Source organism: Cupressus sempervirens, chromosome 10, assembly GCF_028749045.1.
Source record: "Cupressus sempervirens isolate cs-2001-9-10 chromosome 10, ASM2874904v1, whole genome shotgun sequence".
Classification (NCBI taxonomy): domain Eukaryota; kingdom Viridiplantae; phylum Streptophyta; class Pinopsida; order Cupressales; family Cupressaceae; genus Cupressus; species Cupressus sempervirens.
The window spans coordinates 331,367,463-331,383,803 of NC_143127.1; the positions used below are offsets into that span (position 1 = coordinate 331,367,463).

At 32.5% G+C, this 16,341-nt stretch overlaps 1 long non-coding RNA gene across 7 annotated transcripts in view; it reads right to left on the bottom strand.

Annotated features, from left to right (window-relative positions):
* The window catches only part of LOC149533962 (uncharacterized), a 36,766-nt gene extending 20,641 nt beyond the window's left edge, over nt 1-16,125 (bottom strand). The window contains exons 1-3 of one of the 7 annotated variants that reach the window (XR_016356943.1): nt 15,523-15,641; nt 14,976-15,155; nt 4,253-4,306 (exon numbers count right to left, since the gene is read on the bottom strand). This is a non-coding gene — a long non-coding RNA (uncharacterized LOC149533962). Of the gene's footprint in view, nt 1-4,132; nt 4,307-14,975; nt 15,187-15,522 lie in introns of those variants that run through there. The other 6 variants (XR_016356939.1, XR_016356941.1, XR_016356940.1 and 3 more) reach the window with 6 other exon arrangements.
* Between the last annotated feature and the right edge of the window lie 216 nt (nt 16,126-16,341).

Here is a 16,341-nt window from a genome sequence, read left to right on the forward strand (position 1 = left end):
AGAAATTATGAATTTTGAGGGTGGGTGAACAGAACTTTCAGGGTGGAGTTATATTTATTTTTGTGCAATCAAATCCCCTGACTGTCGATAAAAATGATTTATATTCTATTTGTTTGGCAAACTGTTGTACGATTTGCAGAAAGAATGCATCACAATCAACAGATGGAGTTATAGGTAGCGAAGAGAACGGACATATGACCATGGGCTAGGGCATGCATATATGTTTTTTTTTAATTATATACATTGTGCAATTACATGTATCCACGCTGTCTGGATCAGGTTAGAGGATATAATAAATGAATACGTTAGTAGTACAACTAAGCATATCTTGACCACGAAAATATTTCTATTTTAAAATAGAAATTCGAAAGTTTTTTTGCTTTGTCTGCAGCCCACTCAATCCTACGCTTCTTGAAGAGAAAAATTGAGATGCTGAATCAGCGAATTCCTTGGCTGCCAAACGTTTGTCCGTTTTATCTTTCTTCTCAAAGTAGTTTGGAAATTTGGTAGGCAATATGACACAGGACACATCCATTATAGATAAGATACTGTATTTTTTATGCTCGAGATGCGATTAAATGATGAATTTTGAGGTAGATAGTAGGGCTCGGAGTTTTGGTGGGGAAGTAAACTAAATTTTTGTTTTGTTTTAGTGCAGGCTGACGCGTAGAGGCCCCGACTGGAGTGGACAGTACCAGAATAAAAATGCCTTAATTGCTCACCAAAAAATTGGCCATTATAGACCCTTCTTCTGGCCATGGAATGGGCATTTTGTACAGATGGGGGAAGAGGGTTTTGTTTGTGCTGCAACTTAGTGCTGAGAGGAAGTCATCCCAAAAAAGTCGGTGCCACAAATTGTGCTGCTCAAATGTACGCATACTATTTGTATCTAGATAAGCATGGCGTGATTCCGTGGAAGGAAGAAGAATATCTCCAGGCATGAAAAATGCTAACAGCAGGCAGTTAAATGGAGAGGGAATGGCTAGCTCCTGCAGAAGATTTGATTAATATTTCCCCTACATATGTATTTGGAAAAACACTAAATTTGAAATAGAAATTGTTGAGGAGAAAACATTTTTATCAGCATAAGCAAATGGTAAATCCCCAAATATGAAGCCATCACTTTTGCAGTTTTAAGAAATGATCGAGCTGTCCAATTGCAAGGATATGGGTAGGAATATCTGCAACATCCGTGAACGGCTAATGCGTCAATGGAAAGACAAATATATACTCTGAAAATTTGAAATGGAGAAGAAATGCTGACACGGCTATAAAGCAACAAGAGAAATCATTAGTGTCGATTATCACTCACAAATTCTACTGTTTGAGCCACAACAACAAATCCAACAACACTAGAAGAATGGCACTAGCCCTTTCAGTGCTTCGTTCTGCTGGTAGTCAGCCCGAAAACACCATTGACAAAGACCAAATGCCTGTAACGAGAATAGAAAGAACTCCTCAATTGCGACGGTTATTATTATTATTAAACTTAATATTTGTATCCAGTAATTACATTAATGACATACTGCAGTACTGCAGGACAATTAATGACAAGTGGTCATGTTTGTATCTTTACAATTTTATTGAATTTTTTCAAACAAAAATTATTTTTTCATTGCCTTTTTCCCTCATAGCAAATAAGATTTTCAATATATAGTATTTTTTAAATTTTACAAATATGTTAAAATTATCAAACACTGGTTAATACAAGTAGACTTAAAAAAATTGCAAATCTGATTGGCACCTTCAAACTAATATTCGATCAAACGAATCCAATAGTCACACTAATAATAACTAAATCTTTAAATTGAACCATGGAGTTCTATAATCAATCTCCAACATCCAACTATAGATGCCCCAAACTCAATACAAATTAGTATATATATAACTGATGTGTCAATTTGAGGGGATCGATAAACATAACATCCTAGTAGATAATTATTGATAGAGTATTCAAATATTAAATAACAAATCAACTCTATTTGATTATTGCTATATTGAATTATCTAATTGTTCGATAAGGAGAAGTGTCTCTAAAAGGAAACCTTTTCATCTTATATGGCGTTCAAACTCATTCCGACGAAAGGGGAAGAAAAATCTATAGGTCTACAATACTATGATTTTAGGAATTGTTAATCACAGTAGACAATACTTTCAAAGTTTGGCAATATTAAGTTTGCTAATCATTGGGTAATGCCCCTTGTACGATCCTTCTAGTGTACCACCATATATCTTTTCTGGTGTTCGTGCTCCTTGAAGTCAATGGGAGAGGCCAAAATAGTTCAACACGACACTCGCATACTCCCATGTTGCAATCTTCTTGGCCTCGCCTCCATAAAGGATGGGTTTGGGTTGGTCCCTAGTGGCTCTTCTTGCTACCCTTGATGCACACTGACCTTTTGTACACAAAGACCCTAAATGGTGTTTCCCTTACTTGGATTTAGCTATTTCTCTACGCAAGTCAGAGGGAGTGAAAGTGACAGATGATGCTACTATCACCTTTGCTGATGGTTGGGCTCTTCCTAAACCATCTACCAAACCCACAAAATTCTGGGATTCTGATGATAAAGACTCAGCCTCGACTAGCTTGCCGCCTAAGGGCTTTATTTATTTTATTAAAATATTTTTTGATGGATAGTTGTCTTATTTGATTGTCTGTCGATAGTGGCCCCTCTTTTGTATATATGTATTTTTAATATGTAATTAATAGGAAAGATCTATTGATAAAAAAAAGTCTAGCAATAATGTAGAAAAGATTATATAATATAAAAGATATACAATTAGCATTTATACAACTCTAATTAGTAAAAAATAAGAATAGTGTTGTCAAAAACTATTTCCTTATAATAAATTTTACAATTCTTAGAGCCCAAATCAATAGGAAGAACTACCAATACATAGGGTCATAAGTATACCAAGAGATTATATTAACAAGGACTTAGAATCGTATCGGAAAATATATATCTTTCATTCCTTACATGCATTCAACTACTCAAAATGTTCAGAAAGAAAAGGGCGTCATGCATTAGGAGAATAAAAAGCCCAAAATGAAGTGGACATTGTGAAGAATACATATGTTACATTCAATATTATATATCAGCGGAGAAGTTACAGTAAGGTATTCGTTAAACAGAAGATTGATTCCATATTCTCTCTATCAATATTGAACTGCGTGAGTAAACTAGCTACAAACGCTCAAAGCCATAGCCATATCTAGATAAGAACATTGACTGGAGAGAAGAACACACATATTTTAGTCATAAGTAGGAATAGATATATGTTCAACGAAATATATAAATGAACATAGAGATACAGGCAACATATAAAATAAAGGAAGAGTATAGAGCATGTATTGTGAGTGGAAGGTCGTCAGCAGGTTTGACGACAAAGATTAGAAAGATTATTCAATTAACTTCCATCGTATATGAAGAAGGTTAAAGTCAAAATGAATCATAATAGAACCGCTGACATATTTAGATACTTATCCCAATCATCATTTAGATAGAAAACATCTCAACACAAGGCTATAACTCAACATAGGGATATCTTCATTAGCGATAAGATAGAGTTATGCTTACGATAAAACTAATAATTACTATCATAAACCAATATAAAGATTCATCATCCAACATATTGGCTACAGGAAATAGTGAAGAAAAAAAAAATATAATCCAATATGTGAAATGACAAGTAAAAGGGTTCATCATCAAACAATCTGGTAATGTTACCATCCAATAGAATAGTGGAACAAAGATATCGGTAGCTGTAGAGATCAAAAACTTACGAGATTTTATCACCACGCATTGACCTAAAATACTTATACTGAAACATCAAAAAGTGGGACATATCATGAACAATAAATGGAATAGAATACATGATGGTAGATATATTTGTATCACTCTCAGTACACACTGAGGTTGTAACAGAAGTACATACTCAAAAGATCAAAAACAACAATGATTTGATTTATCTATTTGTTCACTATATCTTCAAAGAAAGAGAATATATACAAGTTTATAATACCAGGTAAGGATTAGAGAGCTACCAAGTTAATACCCTTCTACAACTCATTCATATAGTCATCCAATATTTAGAAGAATATTATTTTGAGAAGGAAACAACACAGGTAATATCGATCAACCTTCCATCATAAGCTATTATATTAGATAACATAAGAGTGCAAAATTCAAGTAATTTAGCTAATATAGTGAGAGGGGATATTACACTAACTAAATGCCATGTAGAAACATACCAATAGAATCTGCAATTCTGTTAACTAATAATCCACCTCTTCGCTTTCCCTTTCCTATTGATTTTTACCAGCATAAATAAGAATATTGTATTAGAATGCCACAATGGAGTTAGGGTAGAAAATGATAATGTGAATCAAGTACTCAATATTACGTGCAGTTAAAAATTCCAAATTCTACCAAAGGGTTTTAAATGCATATAAAAAGAATTCACATTTTACAATATTTTTGGGGTTCGTATCTTGTGTGGAGTAATATACTATAAGAACAAATACAATGTTAAAAATAGTAATTGTTTTTAGATTATTAGGTCTAGGTTTAGGTTGTGTTGGCTTAAGTATTTTTCAGAAATTTGAGTCAGCTGTAGTATTTTCCAAAAGTTCATAGATATTTTGTCTTGTCGGCTAATGTTAGATCTCTTTAGAATATTGTACACTTGCCTATAAGGGTGAATTGAATACAATATATTTTTATTGTGCTGTAGCACATTGTGTTCTGTGTGTTCTTATTTTTGTATGTCTCTGCCCATCCATCAAAGTGGTATCAAAGCCCAAGGTTAAAGATCATGGGAAGATAAAGATTTCAGAGCACAAGGGTCAAATCCTAGAGAGTTGAAGACTACAAAGTCAATGGCTGAAAAATGCTGCTAAGGTTTGAGCTTGTGTGAAGCTTTGTTAATATTTTGTCTTGAGAAGTAAAGATAGAAAATGGAAATGTAGATAAGGCTGAAAATGAATGGTTTTTTATAGTTGTAATTTTATGAAGAGGAAAATGCGTGACTCAATTTGTTTCAGATGTGTTATTATACTAGTTTGCAGAAAATGAATGAAAGAAGTTTCATGTGTATTAATTTCTAAAAGAGGTAAATATTTATTTGTGACAAAAGCATTGAAGAAGTTCATAAATAAATCTTGAAAGAATACAATAGTGAGTTGTTGAAAAAGGATAAAGTGTGTTTAATCTCTTTTATTTCAATGGACAAAAGGGTTCATAAAATATATTAGTGTCACAACACATGGAGTATTTTTCCATTTTAGTTTATTTTGTCCATCCACCTTTCACAAGGTGTATCGGAGTTGTCCTAGGTTTCTATAAGTGGTATTAGCCAACATAAGACAAATAGAATTTTCTAAAATTATCTAAACATAAATGTCTTCTATAGCCTAACCCTATTTGGTAATCCTCTTAAAATTTCTAGAATCATCTATTATGCCTTTACATTTCATTTGAGGGGAAATTACACATTCCAACACTCCCCCCTAATTTCAACCTCAAATGTTGTTGGATACAAATCCAAATCCTTTCTTTTGTTTGATGCCAAAAGCTAAAAGCTAATTTCCAATAATTTTCTTATCCATTAATGCCTTCATGAATAGTGTCTTCCAAGGTTGCGGCCTTTACCAACGATTTCCTCTTTTCACAAGATCCATTGATAATTTTGCCTCCTCTATCACAAATGCTGATGACAGGGTTCACTAACAACTTTTTGCCTCTTTGATGTTTTGCTCTAATATGTTTCCCAATGCTACTGCATTCCTTCTTACACTTGAACATTTGTACCTAAATAAGCCTTTGATCACTCCTGTAATTCTTTGCCAATTTGATCCATAGCTCCATCCACAATCTATTTTTATAAAATTTGACATAAAATCTTTTTGCACTCTCTATTCAAACATGTCTCATAACAATGATTTTTGAAGCCACAAATATTACAATGATGTATATCCCAACATCTATCCTTTGTATGCCCTTTCCTATTATAGTGTGAATATTGCACAATCTTTTTGTCTTCAATAAATTCTCTTGAACCTTTATTCATCTTTCCACTGCCTGTATCATATCCAATACCTACACATTTTGGCCTGACTATTGTCTCAATTAGATTCCTCATCCTTTCCTAGATCTTTACCTTTGAAACTTATTCTTTCCATAATCTTCAAACCAATATTGTCATTATAATAGCTAGAAGTTTTGTCAATACAATTTTCATGTTCATCATTACACTCTGTTTTGCAAACAACTTCACCAAAATCACATTTCTCAATCCTATAATCACTCAAATCATTTGTGTCATATGATACATTGCATACAAATGGTTTCACATTCAAACATTCTTTATCTTGCTTCATAATAGATAATTCCTTCTTTAACATACTATTTTCCTCATCCAATTTCTTCACATTATCTTCTAAAACTTTGTTGTTTTTCTTAGCATCATCAAACAAATTTAACTTTTCTTCTAATTCTTTATTTTTTCTCTAAGCTTACATGTTTCCTTCACCTGCCAATTATGCACTTCTTCCACAAATTTTAGCCTATCCTCTAGCTCTTCAATTGCCTCTATATGGACACTAATTTCATTTAAAAATTTAGATTTTTCTTCTCTCATTTCATTTCTTACTTTTTCAAATTCCTTTTGCAAAATATCTTTTCCACACAATAATCTTGCATTTTCTTTCTTCACCATCACTAATTCTTCTTCAAAATTATTTCTCTTCTATTTTTGAACTCTAAAAGTTTTTCCCATTGAAATCAACAATTTAACACACTTTACTCTTTCTTTTAGATAATTCTAAATGTCTTTTTACTTCCAGATTTTTAATTAAATCTTCAAACAACTTGAAACAAACTCTTTAAACAGCTAGACTCCTCACAATATTCTTTAGCTATCATAATTTCTCAAATGCCATTAAATAATTATAAGAATTCACACCATACCTTTTATTCTTTTCTCTGTCATTTCTTCCGTTAACAGATCTTTCCACTGATTTTGTTGTTCTCAAGAATGTGCTTTGTTGCCGACTTGCTCTCTTTCCTGCTCAATACTTGATGTGTGATCTTCTTCAAAACAACTATCTTTCTCACGACAGAAACAATCCTCCACCATTTAGCAGTACCAACACACCACTTGCTCTTTTATCACAATTTGAAAAGCTGGTAGAGTTTAGAAAGAGAAGATAAATAAGTTAGAAGAAGAATTAGTGATGGTGAAGAAAGAAAATGCAAGATTATTGTGTGAAAAAGATATTTTGCAAAAGGAATTGGGAAAAGTAAGAAATGAAATGGGACAAGAAAAGTCTAAATTGTTAAATGAAATTAGTGTCCATATAGAGGCAATTAAAGATCTAGAGGATAGGCTACAATTTGTGGAAGAAGTACATAATTGGCAGGTGAAGGAAACATGCAAACTTAGAGAGCAGAAAAAAGAATTGGAAGAAAAGTTGAAATTGTTTGATGATGCTGAGAAAAAAGAACAAAGTTTTGGAAGAAAATGTGAAAAAAATGAAAGAGAAAAATTATATGTCAAAGAAGGAACTATCTACTTTGAAACAAGCAAAAGAATGTTTGAATGTGAAACCATTTGTATGTGATGAAACAAATGATTTGAGTGATTATGAGATCAAGAAATGTGATTTTGCTAAAGTTGTTTGCAAAAAGTAGTGTAATGATGAACATGAAAATTATATTGATAGAACTTCTAGCTGTTATAATGACAATATTGGTTTGAAGATTATGGAAAGAGCGGGTTTCAAAGGTAAAGGTCTAGGAAATGATGAACAAGGATTGAGGAATCCGACTGAGATACAATTAGGCCAAAATATGAAGGTCTTGGATATGATGCAGGTAGTGGAAAGATGAATAGAGGTTCAAGAGAATCAATTGAAAGCATAAATATTGTGCAATGTTCACACTATAATAGGAAAGGGCATACAAAGGATAGATGTTGGGATATACATCCTTGTAATATTTGTGGCTTGAAAAATCATTATTATAAGACATGTTGGAATAAAGAGAGCAGTAAAGATTTTATGGCAGGTTACATCAAATTGGATTGTGGATAGAGCTATGGATCGAATTGGAAAAGAATTTCTGGAATGATCAGAGGTTTATTCAGGTACAAATGTTCAAGTATGAGACGAAATGCAACAGCATTGGTAAACAGATTAGAGCAAGGCATCAAAGAGGCAAAAGGTTACTGGCATTTGTGACAAATGAGGCAAGATTATCAATGGATCTAGTGAAAAGAGGAAATCATTGGTAGCCAATCGCTTACAAAATGTTTGTAGAAATTAAAGGCTACAACCTTGAAAGATAGTACTCGTGCATTAACAAATATGAAGATTACATGACACATTGGAATTTGTATGCAACAATATTTGATAGTAGAAATTAGGGGGGAGTGTTAGAAATAGTAATTTCTACTAAGAATTTATTATCTGTCATTAGATGTTTATAGATTATTTGATTTAGGTTTATGTTGTGTTGGGTAAAGTATTTTCTAGAAGTTTGAATTAGCAGAAGTATTTTCTTGAAGTTTGTAGATATTTTTTCTTGTCAGCTAATGCTAGATCTCCCTAGAATATTGTACACCTGCCTACAAAAAGGCACTATGCATTCATTTGAAATCATGGTGAATTGAATACAATATATTTTTATCGTATCATAGCACGTTGTGTTTTTGTGTGTTTTTATTTTTGTGTGCCTATACCCACCCATCATATAGTATATAAATTATCTTATCAAATATCTAAAAGTAACTTCTTCAATAACAGTTGACATTGTGAGTTTTTTTTAATATTAAAGAAACATTAGTGTTTTACTCTAGTTTATTATACTATTGAGGCTCATGAAAACTTTTTAAAACATTTTTTATAAAGTCATATGTAACTAATTGATGTAATCTACTAATTTAATAAATGAGAATATCTAGAAGCATAATTTGGAATAATAAGAAAAGAGGGATATTTGGATAAATCTTTGTTAAAATATTTTTCTTGCATTTTTTCAAATACATATTCAAGGCACAATGTGGCGCAACTTTTTTACAACTTTTTTATCTTCCAAAAATTAATTCGTAAAAACAAGTTTTAAATTTTAAATAGTGTAAGTGACTGCCCAATGAAAGCTCATATTATTCTAAAGCTTCTGATAAAAGACAACAAGTTGTGTATTAAATAGATGAAATAGTTTTTTTCAACACATTAATAATAAAAAATAGGACCTCAAACCTCCCCTTTGACTTAGAGCCAAAGATTGAGGGGCATCCACGTCATCAAAATTGTCTACGTGGTGGCCTTTATAGGTTGGTAGCTCGCAGGTTTCATGCCTCGCTAGGTTCCCTTGCATGTATGAACCCTCCATAAAAAATAAAAAATAGGAGTAATAGATAGGTTAGGTAGCAGATGGTTCAGGCTTGACCTAATCTTTTTCTTTATAAAGAGAATCATTTTTTTTTTGGCAACCTTCATGGTACCAATACTTCTTAGGCCTAACTTATTAAGTTGCCTATATCCATACTATGCTAAGTCACAAGGTTCAAATTCAAATTTGAGTTCATCATAAAATTCCACAAGAGTACAACTTTTGGAAAAATTAAAATTAAATTTAACTTATACAAGTTTACTTATTATTAAATATAAATAATATATCCAAAAAAGTTGTCAAAATAGTTTGTCATTGCTAAACAATTAAACTAAATAACTCCATATTATTTAAAATAAAATAGTATTGCTATGAATAATAATATTATATTAAATACCATAAGATTTGGAAGAAGTTTGAAAATACTGAAACTTGAACTTCATGGATGAAATTAGGCATATCACATGATTTAGAGACTATGTAGTTTGCGAGCAAGACATCCTTAAAGAAGAGAGAATTTGATTTGAAAATTTTAATCAACCCCTAGGTGACACTAAAGTACAAAGACATATCTTCCATCAACCAAGCAAAACAAGTTTAATGTTCTACTACAGTTCTAGCAGGCTTCTACTATTTTTCCAATAGGTTGCATATGCATGGGTCAAATATCCCAAGTTGAAAATATCTTTTTGGCTTAAAAAGAAAAACCCATGTATTATTTTAAAACACCATGGCTCTCTGGATTTATTTTTTTTGAAAAACACCTTTGTTAAATTTATGTACACTTATATATCATGGATTGTGATAGATTGCGAAGCCTGAGTATGCATATAACTATTGGAATGTCTTAATGGGAAGAATGCTTCTGAGAGGGGGGGTGAATCAGAAGTACTAGCCTTTTAACCACTTTTAAACCCTTAATAACATATAACTAAAATTAACATGCATGCATATAAACATTAAAAAATCATGAGAAATAAACATGCATCACCACATAACACTTGAGATTTTGGTAACCCAGAAACCCTCCAGGAATAAGAAGGTAAAACTAGGATACCCACAAAATTACTGTAGCAATTGATTTCAATCACTTCTGATGGTTTGCCCTATTAAAGGCTACAACACACTGTTAAATGTGGCCCTATTAAAGGATTTCTACACCCTGTTAGGAGTATGCCTTGTTAGAGGACTTAAGAACATTCAACTTAGAATGCCACCCTATTAAAGGATTTACATAAGGTTGTTAAACCTACCCAAGTCCATGAGATTTCCAAGTTCCTAATAAAATTGTGAGAGAGTATTGAGTATTAGAATAATACACCTAATCTAATGCAATCTCTAATGCTGATCTTAGGTACTTGATCTACTCTACTATTAACTAATCTCTGCTAGACCTGATCTACTGATTGTGTTCTTTGTTTTGTTCTGATCAACTGGATGTGTAAATGTTGTCCTTTCCTCTAAATATTTGACACCAATGTGCTGCAGTGACCTTAATAGGCTCTGCTTTTTCTTCTTCTTATGATTCCTTTCACCTCTACATGTTCAATGGCGTCAAAACTCCCTTATAAAGATTAGTTCTCCGTCATGCATCCTTGATTAAAGTGTTCCCGCTCAAATCCTTGAAATTCACCCATTGGCTACATGCAATCTCCAAGTTTCTGATTAGTTCCATGAGGATCGCATAGGTGATTGTGAGGATTTGATCTTATCCTTTTATCCTGTCTATGAGTCATGCATAACCATTTTTTAACTTGGCTTGTGATTGCACAAACTCTTATGTTGATCCTGCATTTCTCAACACATGAAGTAATACTGATGCTCGACACCATCTATTTTAGATTGCTCGGCATCTACTGTAGTTTTTGCATTACTTAGCTTCTATTGATTCCTAAATTACTTGGCTCATATAGGATTACTATGTCACTCGACACCTATTGAATTCCTGCTTTGCTCGGCTCCTGTTGGATCCTGAGTCACTCAGCACATAAAGAAATTCTAGCTCGGCTTCCTTTGTATACTCGGCATGTATAGTGAAGATGATTAAGTGTGTTGACACTCATTTTTCAATCTTACTTATAGATCAACAATAACATATTTCAACATTTTACATCCAATCTATATTTACTAGAGAAGGCATTAACAATTTTTTCAAAAGCTTTCTTATAGCTGTGTATGCTCATTCAAGGGGACCAGGGGAAAATATGGATAGAAACTTATTAACATATTTGATGTTTTTAATAGCATGGAATAAAAATTTTGTAAATAACTCTTCCTAATCCCTCACAAAGACAAGGAACAATGAGAATGTTACAAGTTTAAAAATTGAAAGAGAAACTCCTACTATTTTGGCATCAATTTTGTAGGGCTATCTATAACTTCTATGAGCTTATTAGTGCGATAAAATGTCAATTCCTTGCAATGGATATAGCTATTGAAAGAAGCGTGTTGTGTGGAATCATGCCAAATATAAGCGACAAACCCTGATTCCTAAACAAGGGTAGAAGATAGCATAGTGGAAATTATGTTCAAAAGAAATACCTATTCCAATAATAAATATTGAGGGACACCATGTGAATTGTGAATTAGAGAGTTTCGTCATAAGAAATAGAGCCCAAAAGAGTGTCAATAATGTGCTTAGCCTTCTATTTTTGGAGAACAAGAGTCACTAATAATAAACAAAATTGTAAGATGAACCTTGGTAGTTAGTTGTATTATAGCTTATGGTATTCGTAAATCAGTCTGAGTAGCTATCAATGTACTTTAGGTTTTTAAGGATTTCACATTCTACAAAATAGTCACTATCAAAGACTTAGAATATGCATTGTCTTTAGTAGTGCTAGAGGAATTGAGATGTATTGTTGTGATGAATGACACAAGTATTAATATAAATTGAAAATGTTGTAAATGATGTAGGGTAAAAACAATATAACTAAACAAAGAGGTAGTGTTTACTTCAAACAAGAATAATATTGTTATAACTTACAATAATATTGGTGGTAGAAAACTAAAATGATAAATCCATTACATTGTCAAATATTATCATCAAATATTAGAAAGGATGTGCCCTAGACCAAATACAAAACATATAGAATTACACAAAAATATTGGTGGTAGAAAACTAAAATGATAAATTACCCCTAACATGGTCAAATAATGGAAAGGATGTGCCCTTGACCAAATATGAAACATATAGAATTACACAAGTACAAGTAATGTATTGCTAGTGAAAGTAGGAAAAAACTTTAATAACATAGCATAAAACAACTCTGAAAATAAGAAAAATGCATACATCCTAAATCGTGCCTTTGACTCTCATCCCTCAAATGCTCTCATCCCTCCAATGCTCAATTGAAGTAAAAACAATCCTCATCATCTAACAATTCTATGAATAAATTTTAGCAGAGTGCCAATGAGTTAAAAAAAAATTACTACCTATAGTTAAGGGTTTTAAAATTAGCAATGTAAATACCATGATACAAAAAATGAAACTTATATGACAAGGGGAAATGGAAAATGACCACAAACTGATCATGAAATAGTTGCAACATCTACCCTCTCTTGAAGGTGACTACTAATAGGTACATACAGCAAACTTGAAGATGTCTCAAGCATGATGGATATAATTATGATAATTATCTTTGGTTAAAATAGAAAAGATTATAATATAAAAAAAAGTAAAAGTAAAATAGAAATTTGGTCTGACAATTTTCAATTCCATAATAATATTGCTCAAAACCTTAGATTTACAGTGACTGCATATAGAGGTCATAAATTTTGGAAGTATTTTCTTAATGTATTGACTAGTATCGTGAGAAGTGTATAATTTGTTCTAAGTAACTCTAGTGCACACCTTAGAACACCTCGACCAAACTCAGAATATTGCTAGTGAAAGTACACCTCTAATTAACTAGTGTATAATTTGTTCTAAGTAACTCTGGTTGCATGTTCTGAGGTGTACTTTAACTGTAGTGTACTTTCACTAGGAAATGTTTTTTGTGATTGTTTTTTTTCAAGAACTAATGAAAATGTTTATGCACAAAACTCAGAATTGTAATGGAGCACTAAAATTGTTATTGGTAATGTGTTATTTCAAATGCTGACCTACACTAAGATTTTCAATTATGTTCTTAATGTGTTTTTTAGTACTAAAGATTTTTTTAAAAGCTTATAAAATGTACCTATGGGCTCCTGAGATTGCCATATCTCCAAAAAATGAGTTATGTTAATTTCATTATCAAAGCCTACTGTCATCTTAGAAAAATAGATATTGCATATGAACTGCTTTATGAATGCTGAAATAGGGATGTTATCCAAATGAAACTACATGTCAAATATTAGGAAATCAAAATTTTGGCTACCTGCACAATCTCTCTGCCTCTCTTTCATTGGTCTAAAGATTTTTCTTGCAGTAGGTCAAATACAGAACAAGAAAAATGTTTAAGAAGCGAATGTAAAATCTTGACTATCTTCTCTCGTGCAGTCCTATTATAAATTTTTTTTTCACAAATAATCAATCTCTCTCATAGTAGAGGATCATTGTATTTCCTACACAGATTGCTATAAATAAAAATTTATTTTAGAATGTATGGGATGTGCCCTAATTAGCGTTGTACTACCAAACTCAATTTGATGCAAGTACCAAAAGTAGACCATAAGCAAAATGCGAGGTCAGATATTTAGAAAAAAAAAAAAAATCACAGCATTTTAAATTAGTACAAACATTGAACCAACCCCAACTCTTCTATGGTTTCTAAGTATTCTACGAAAATTAGCTTAAAAGACCTTACATGATGATCTATGCACTAAAATCTTTTACGAATGTACACCTCAGAACATGCAACCAAACTCTAATTGCCAAATTTTCCTCTTTTTCATGCTATGACATGAGATGCACAGACAGGTGGATGCCCATAGCAATATAACAGCATGGAGAAACTTAGGGAAAAAAAATCTAGAAATCTCTATGAAAACCCTCCTTATAGAAGATGTGAATAAATACACGGGGCAAGTGGATTGTCTTAGAAATGGCATTTGTCAAACCTTTGTTAATTTCTCTAATATTTTGATGAATAAATAGAAAAGACAACTAAAAAAAATGTAGTAAGCCAATGAGAATAAGAAACTTAAATATTTAAAAACTATTTTAATACAATTATTTCATCAGACCATTGTTTAGATTAGTAGTGCACAATTTTTGAAGAACAAACTAAGACTCAAATTGCTATCAAAACCTTTAAGCAGGGCCTAAATATCATTAGATTTAATAGTTCAAACACAAATTATCCAAAAAATAAATAAAAAATACTGAATTTAAATCACTTGTGAATAATTTTAAAAAGATTAATTTTGATACGAGTCTGAAGAAGGGAAAAACCCTAACTAGTCTAAAAGGGCAGAAAATCTAGTTGCTTTGTAGGGTGATTAATGTGAGCAAATATTTAGAAACGCTATTCAGTCGGGAATTCGATATCTCCTGGTAGATGCCAACGCACTTCCATACAAGTAGATCTATCTAAAAAACTGCACATTTTTCACTGAACAAATAAACTCGGGGAAAGAGAAGAGCACTACAATGCGTACCCGGTATTGGAGAACTCGAAGAAAATCCCTGGAAAAATGATGAAGCTCGACATCTGCACCGCATAAATGGAGAGCTCATGCGCTTTTATTTATCAAACCTTTCCTCCGCCTAGCCGTCGCTTTCGCTATTTTGTTCAGCTCTATTCTTTCTCTGTCCATCTGAAATCTCAAAATCCTAACCTTACAGAGAGATTTACAGAACACGGTGAAACTAAGTCAAAATAATGAAAACTATTAAAAGCCTATGAAGTTACACAAATTGTAGAAATTACGGAAAATACTGAAAAACAAAAGATCTTGTGATAAAATGTTTCAAAGACCTTATGAAATTACATATTATTATGAAGAAATCACAAAGCATAAGGAAAATACTGAAAAATAGAAAGATCCTATGAAAATATCGCAAAGCCTCAGTTAAATTTTGAAAAATACAAAGAGCTTGTAAAATTAGTCTTCAAGAAAAGCTTGTGAATTTACACAGAATTTTACAGGGGCCGCTTAGGGCAAGGGAAAAAAATGAAAAATAGAAAGAGGATATGAAAATAACCTTTAAAAAGTTTGTAACATTAGAATCCTTAGAAATGCTGAAAAATACAAAGAGCTTGTGATATGACCCTGAGGAATACTTGTGAAATTACAGAGAATATGAAAGAAATCGCAGAAACCAGGTTAAATACAGGGACTGGTTATGATCCCTAACCTCTTAAACGCAGCCCTAAGTTAGGTTTTAGGTTTTAGGTTTTCTCCTCTGATGGAATAAAGTTGCCCAAATTTTCTTTGGAAAGTGTTGTACGGAATGATGAAAACAAGAATCTCGAGGTCTACAAAATGGACTCCAAGCTTTCCGGATTGAATCGTGGCCTTCCAAGATAGGAAATGGGCGCATTCAATTGACGGCCGAAAAGAGAATACATGGACTCAGTTGACGGCAGAGAAGAAGATGATATGCGAGGGAGGCTTCATCTGTTAATAGGCGCAGTCGGTTTACCCTCAAAATGAAGTGGAATTAATGTCTGAGAGGAATTATTGTTATTTGTCGATAAGTACACATTCAGATGTTCCCCTCGATTACATCGGTTCCTTCGCAATGAAATACGGCAATTGAAATGATTGATTTAATCCTTGTGAGATGAATGTGACAATGCATTCCGAAGTACGTGTGAACTAAATGTGAACGCCCTTTCAGAACGCGAGAGCCATTCTGATTAGACGTTTGCTTCGTCCATTGACTGGCCTTTCGTGGAGAAAACCGTTTAAGGAAGCCCTCTAAGCGACAATGTGAAATGGATCTGAAATGATTCGTTTTCTTCTCGTGGATCCACGAATTCGTTGCCTCTCGCTAGTAGTTATAGTTGTAGTTAAACAA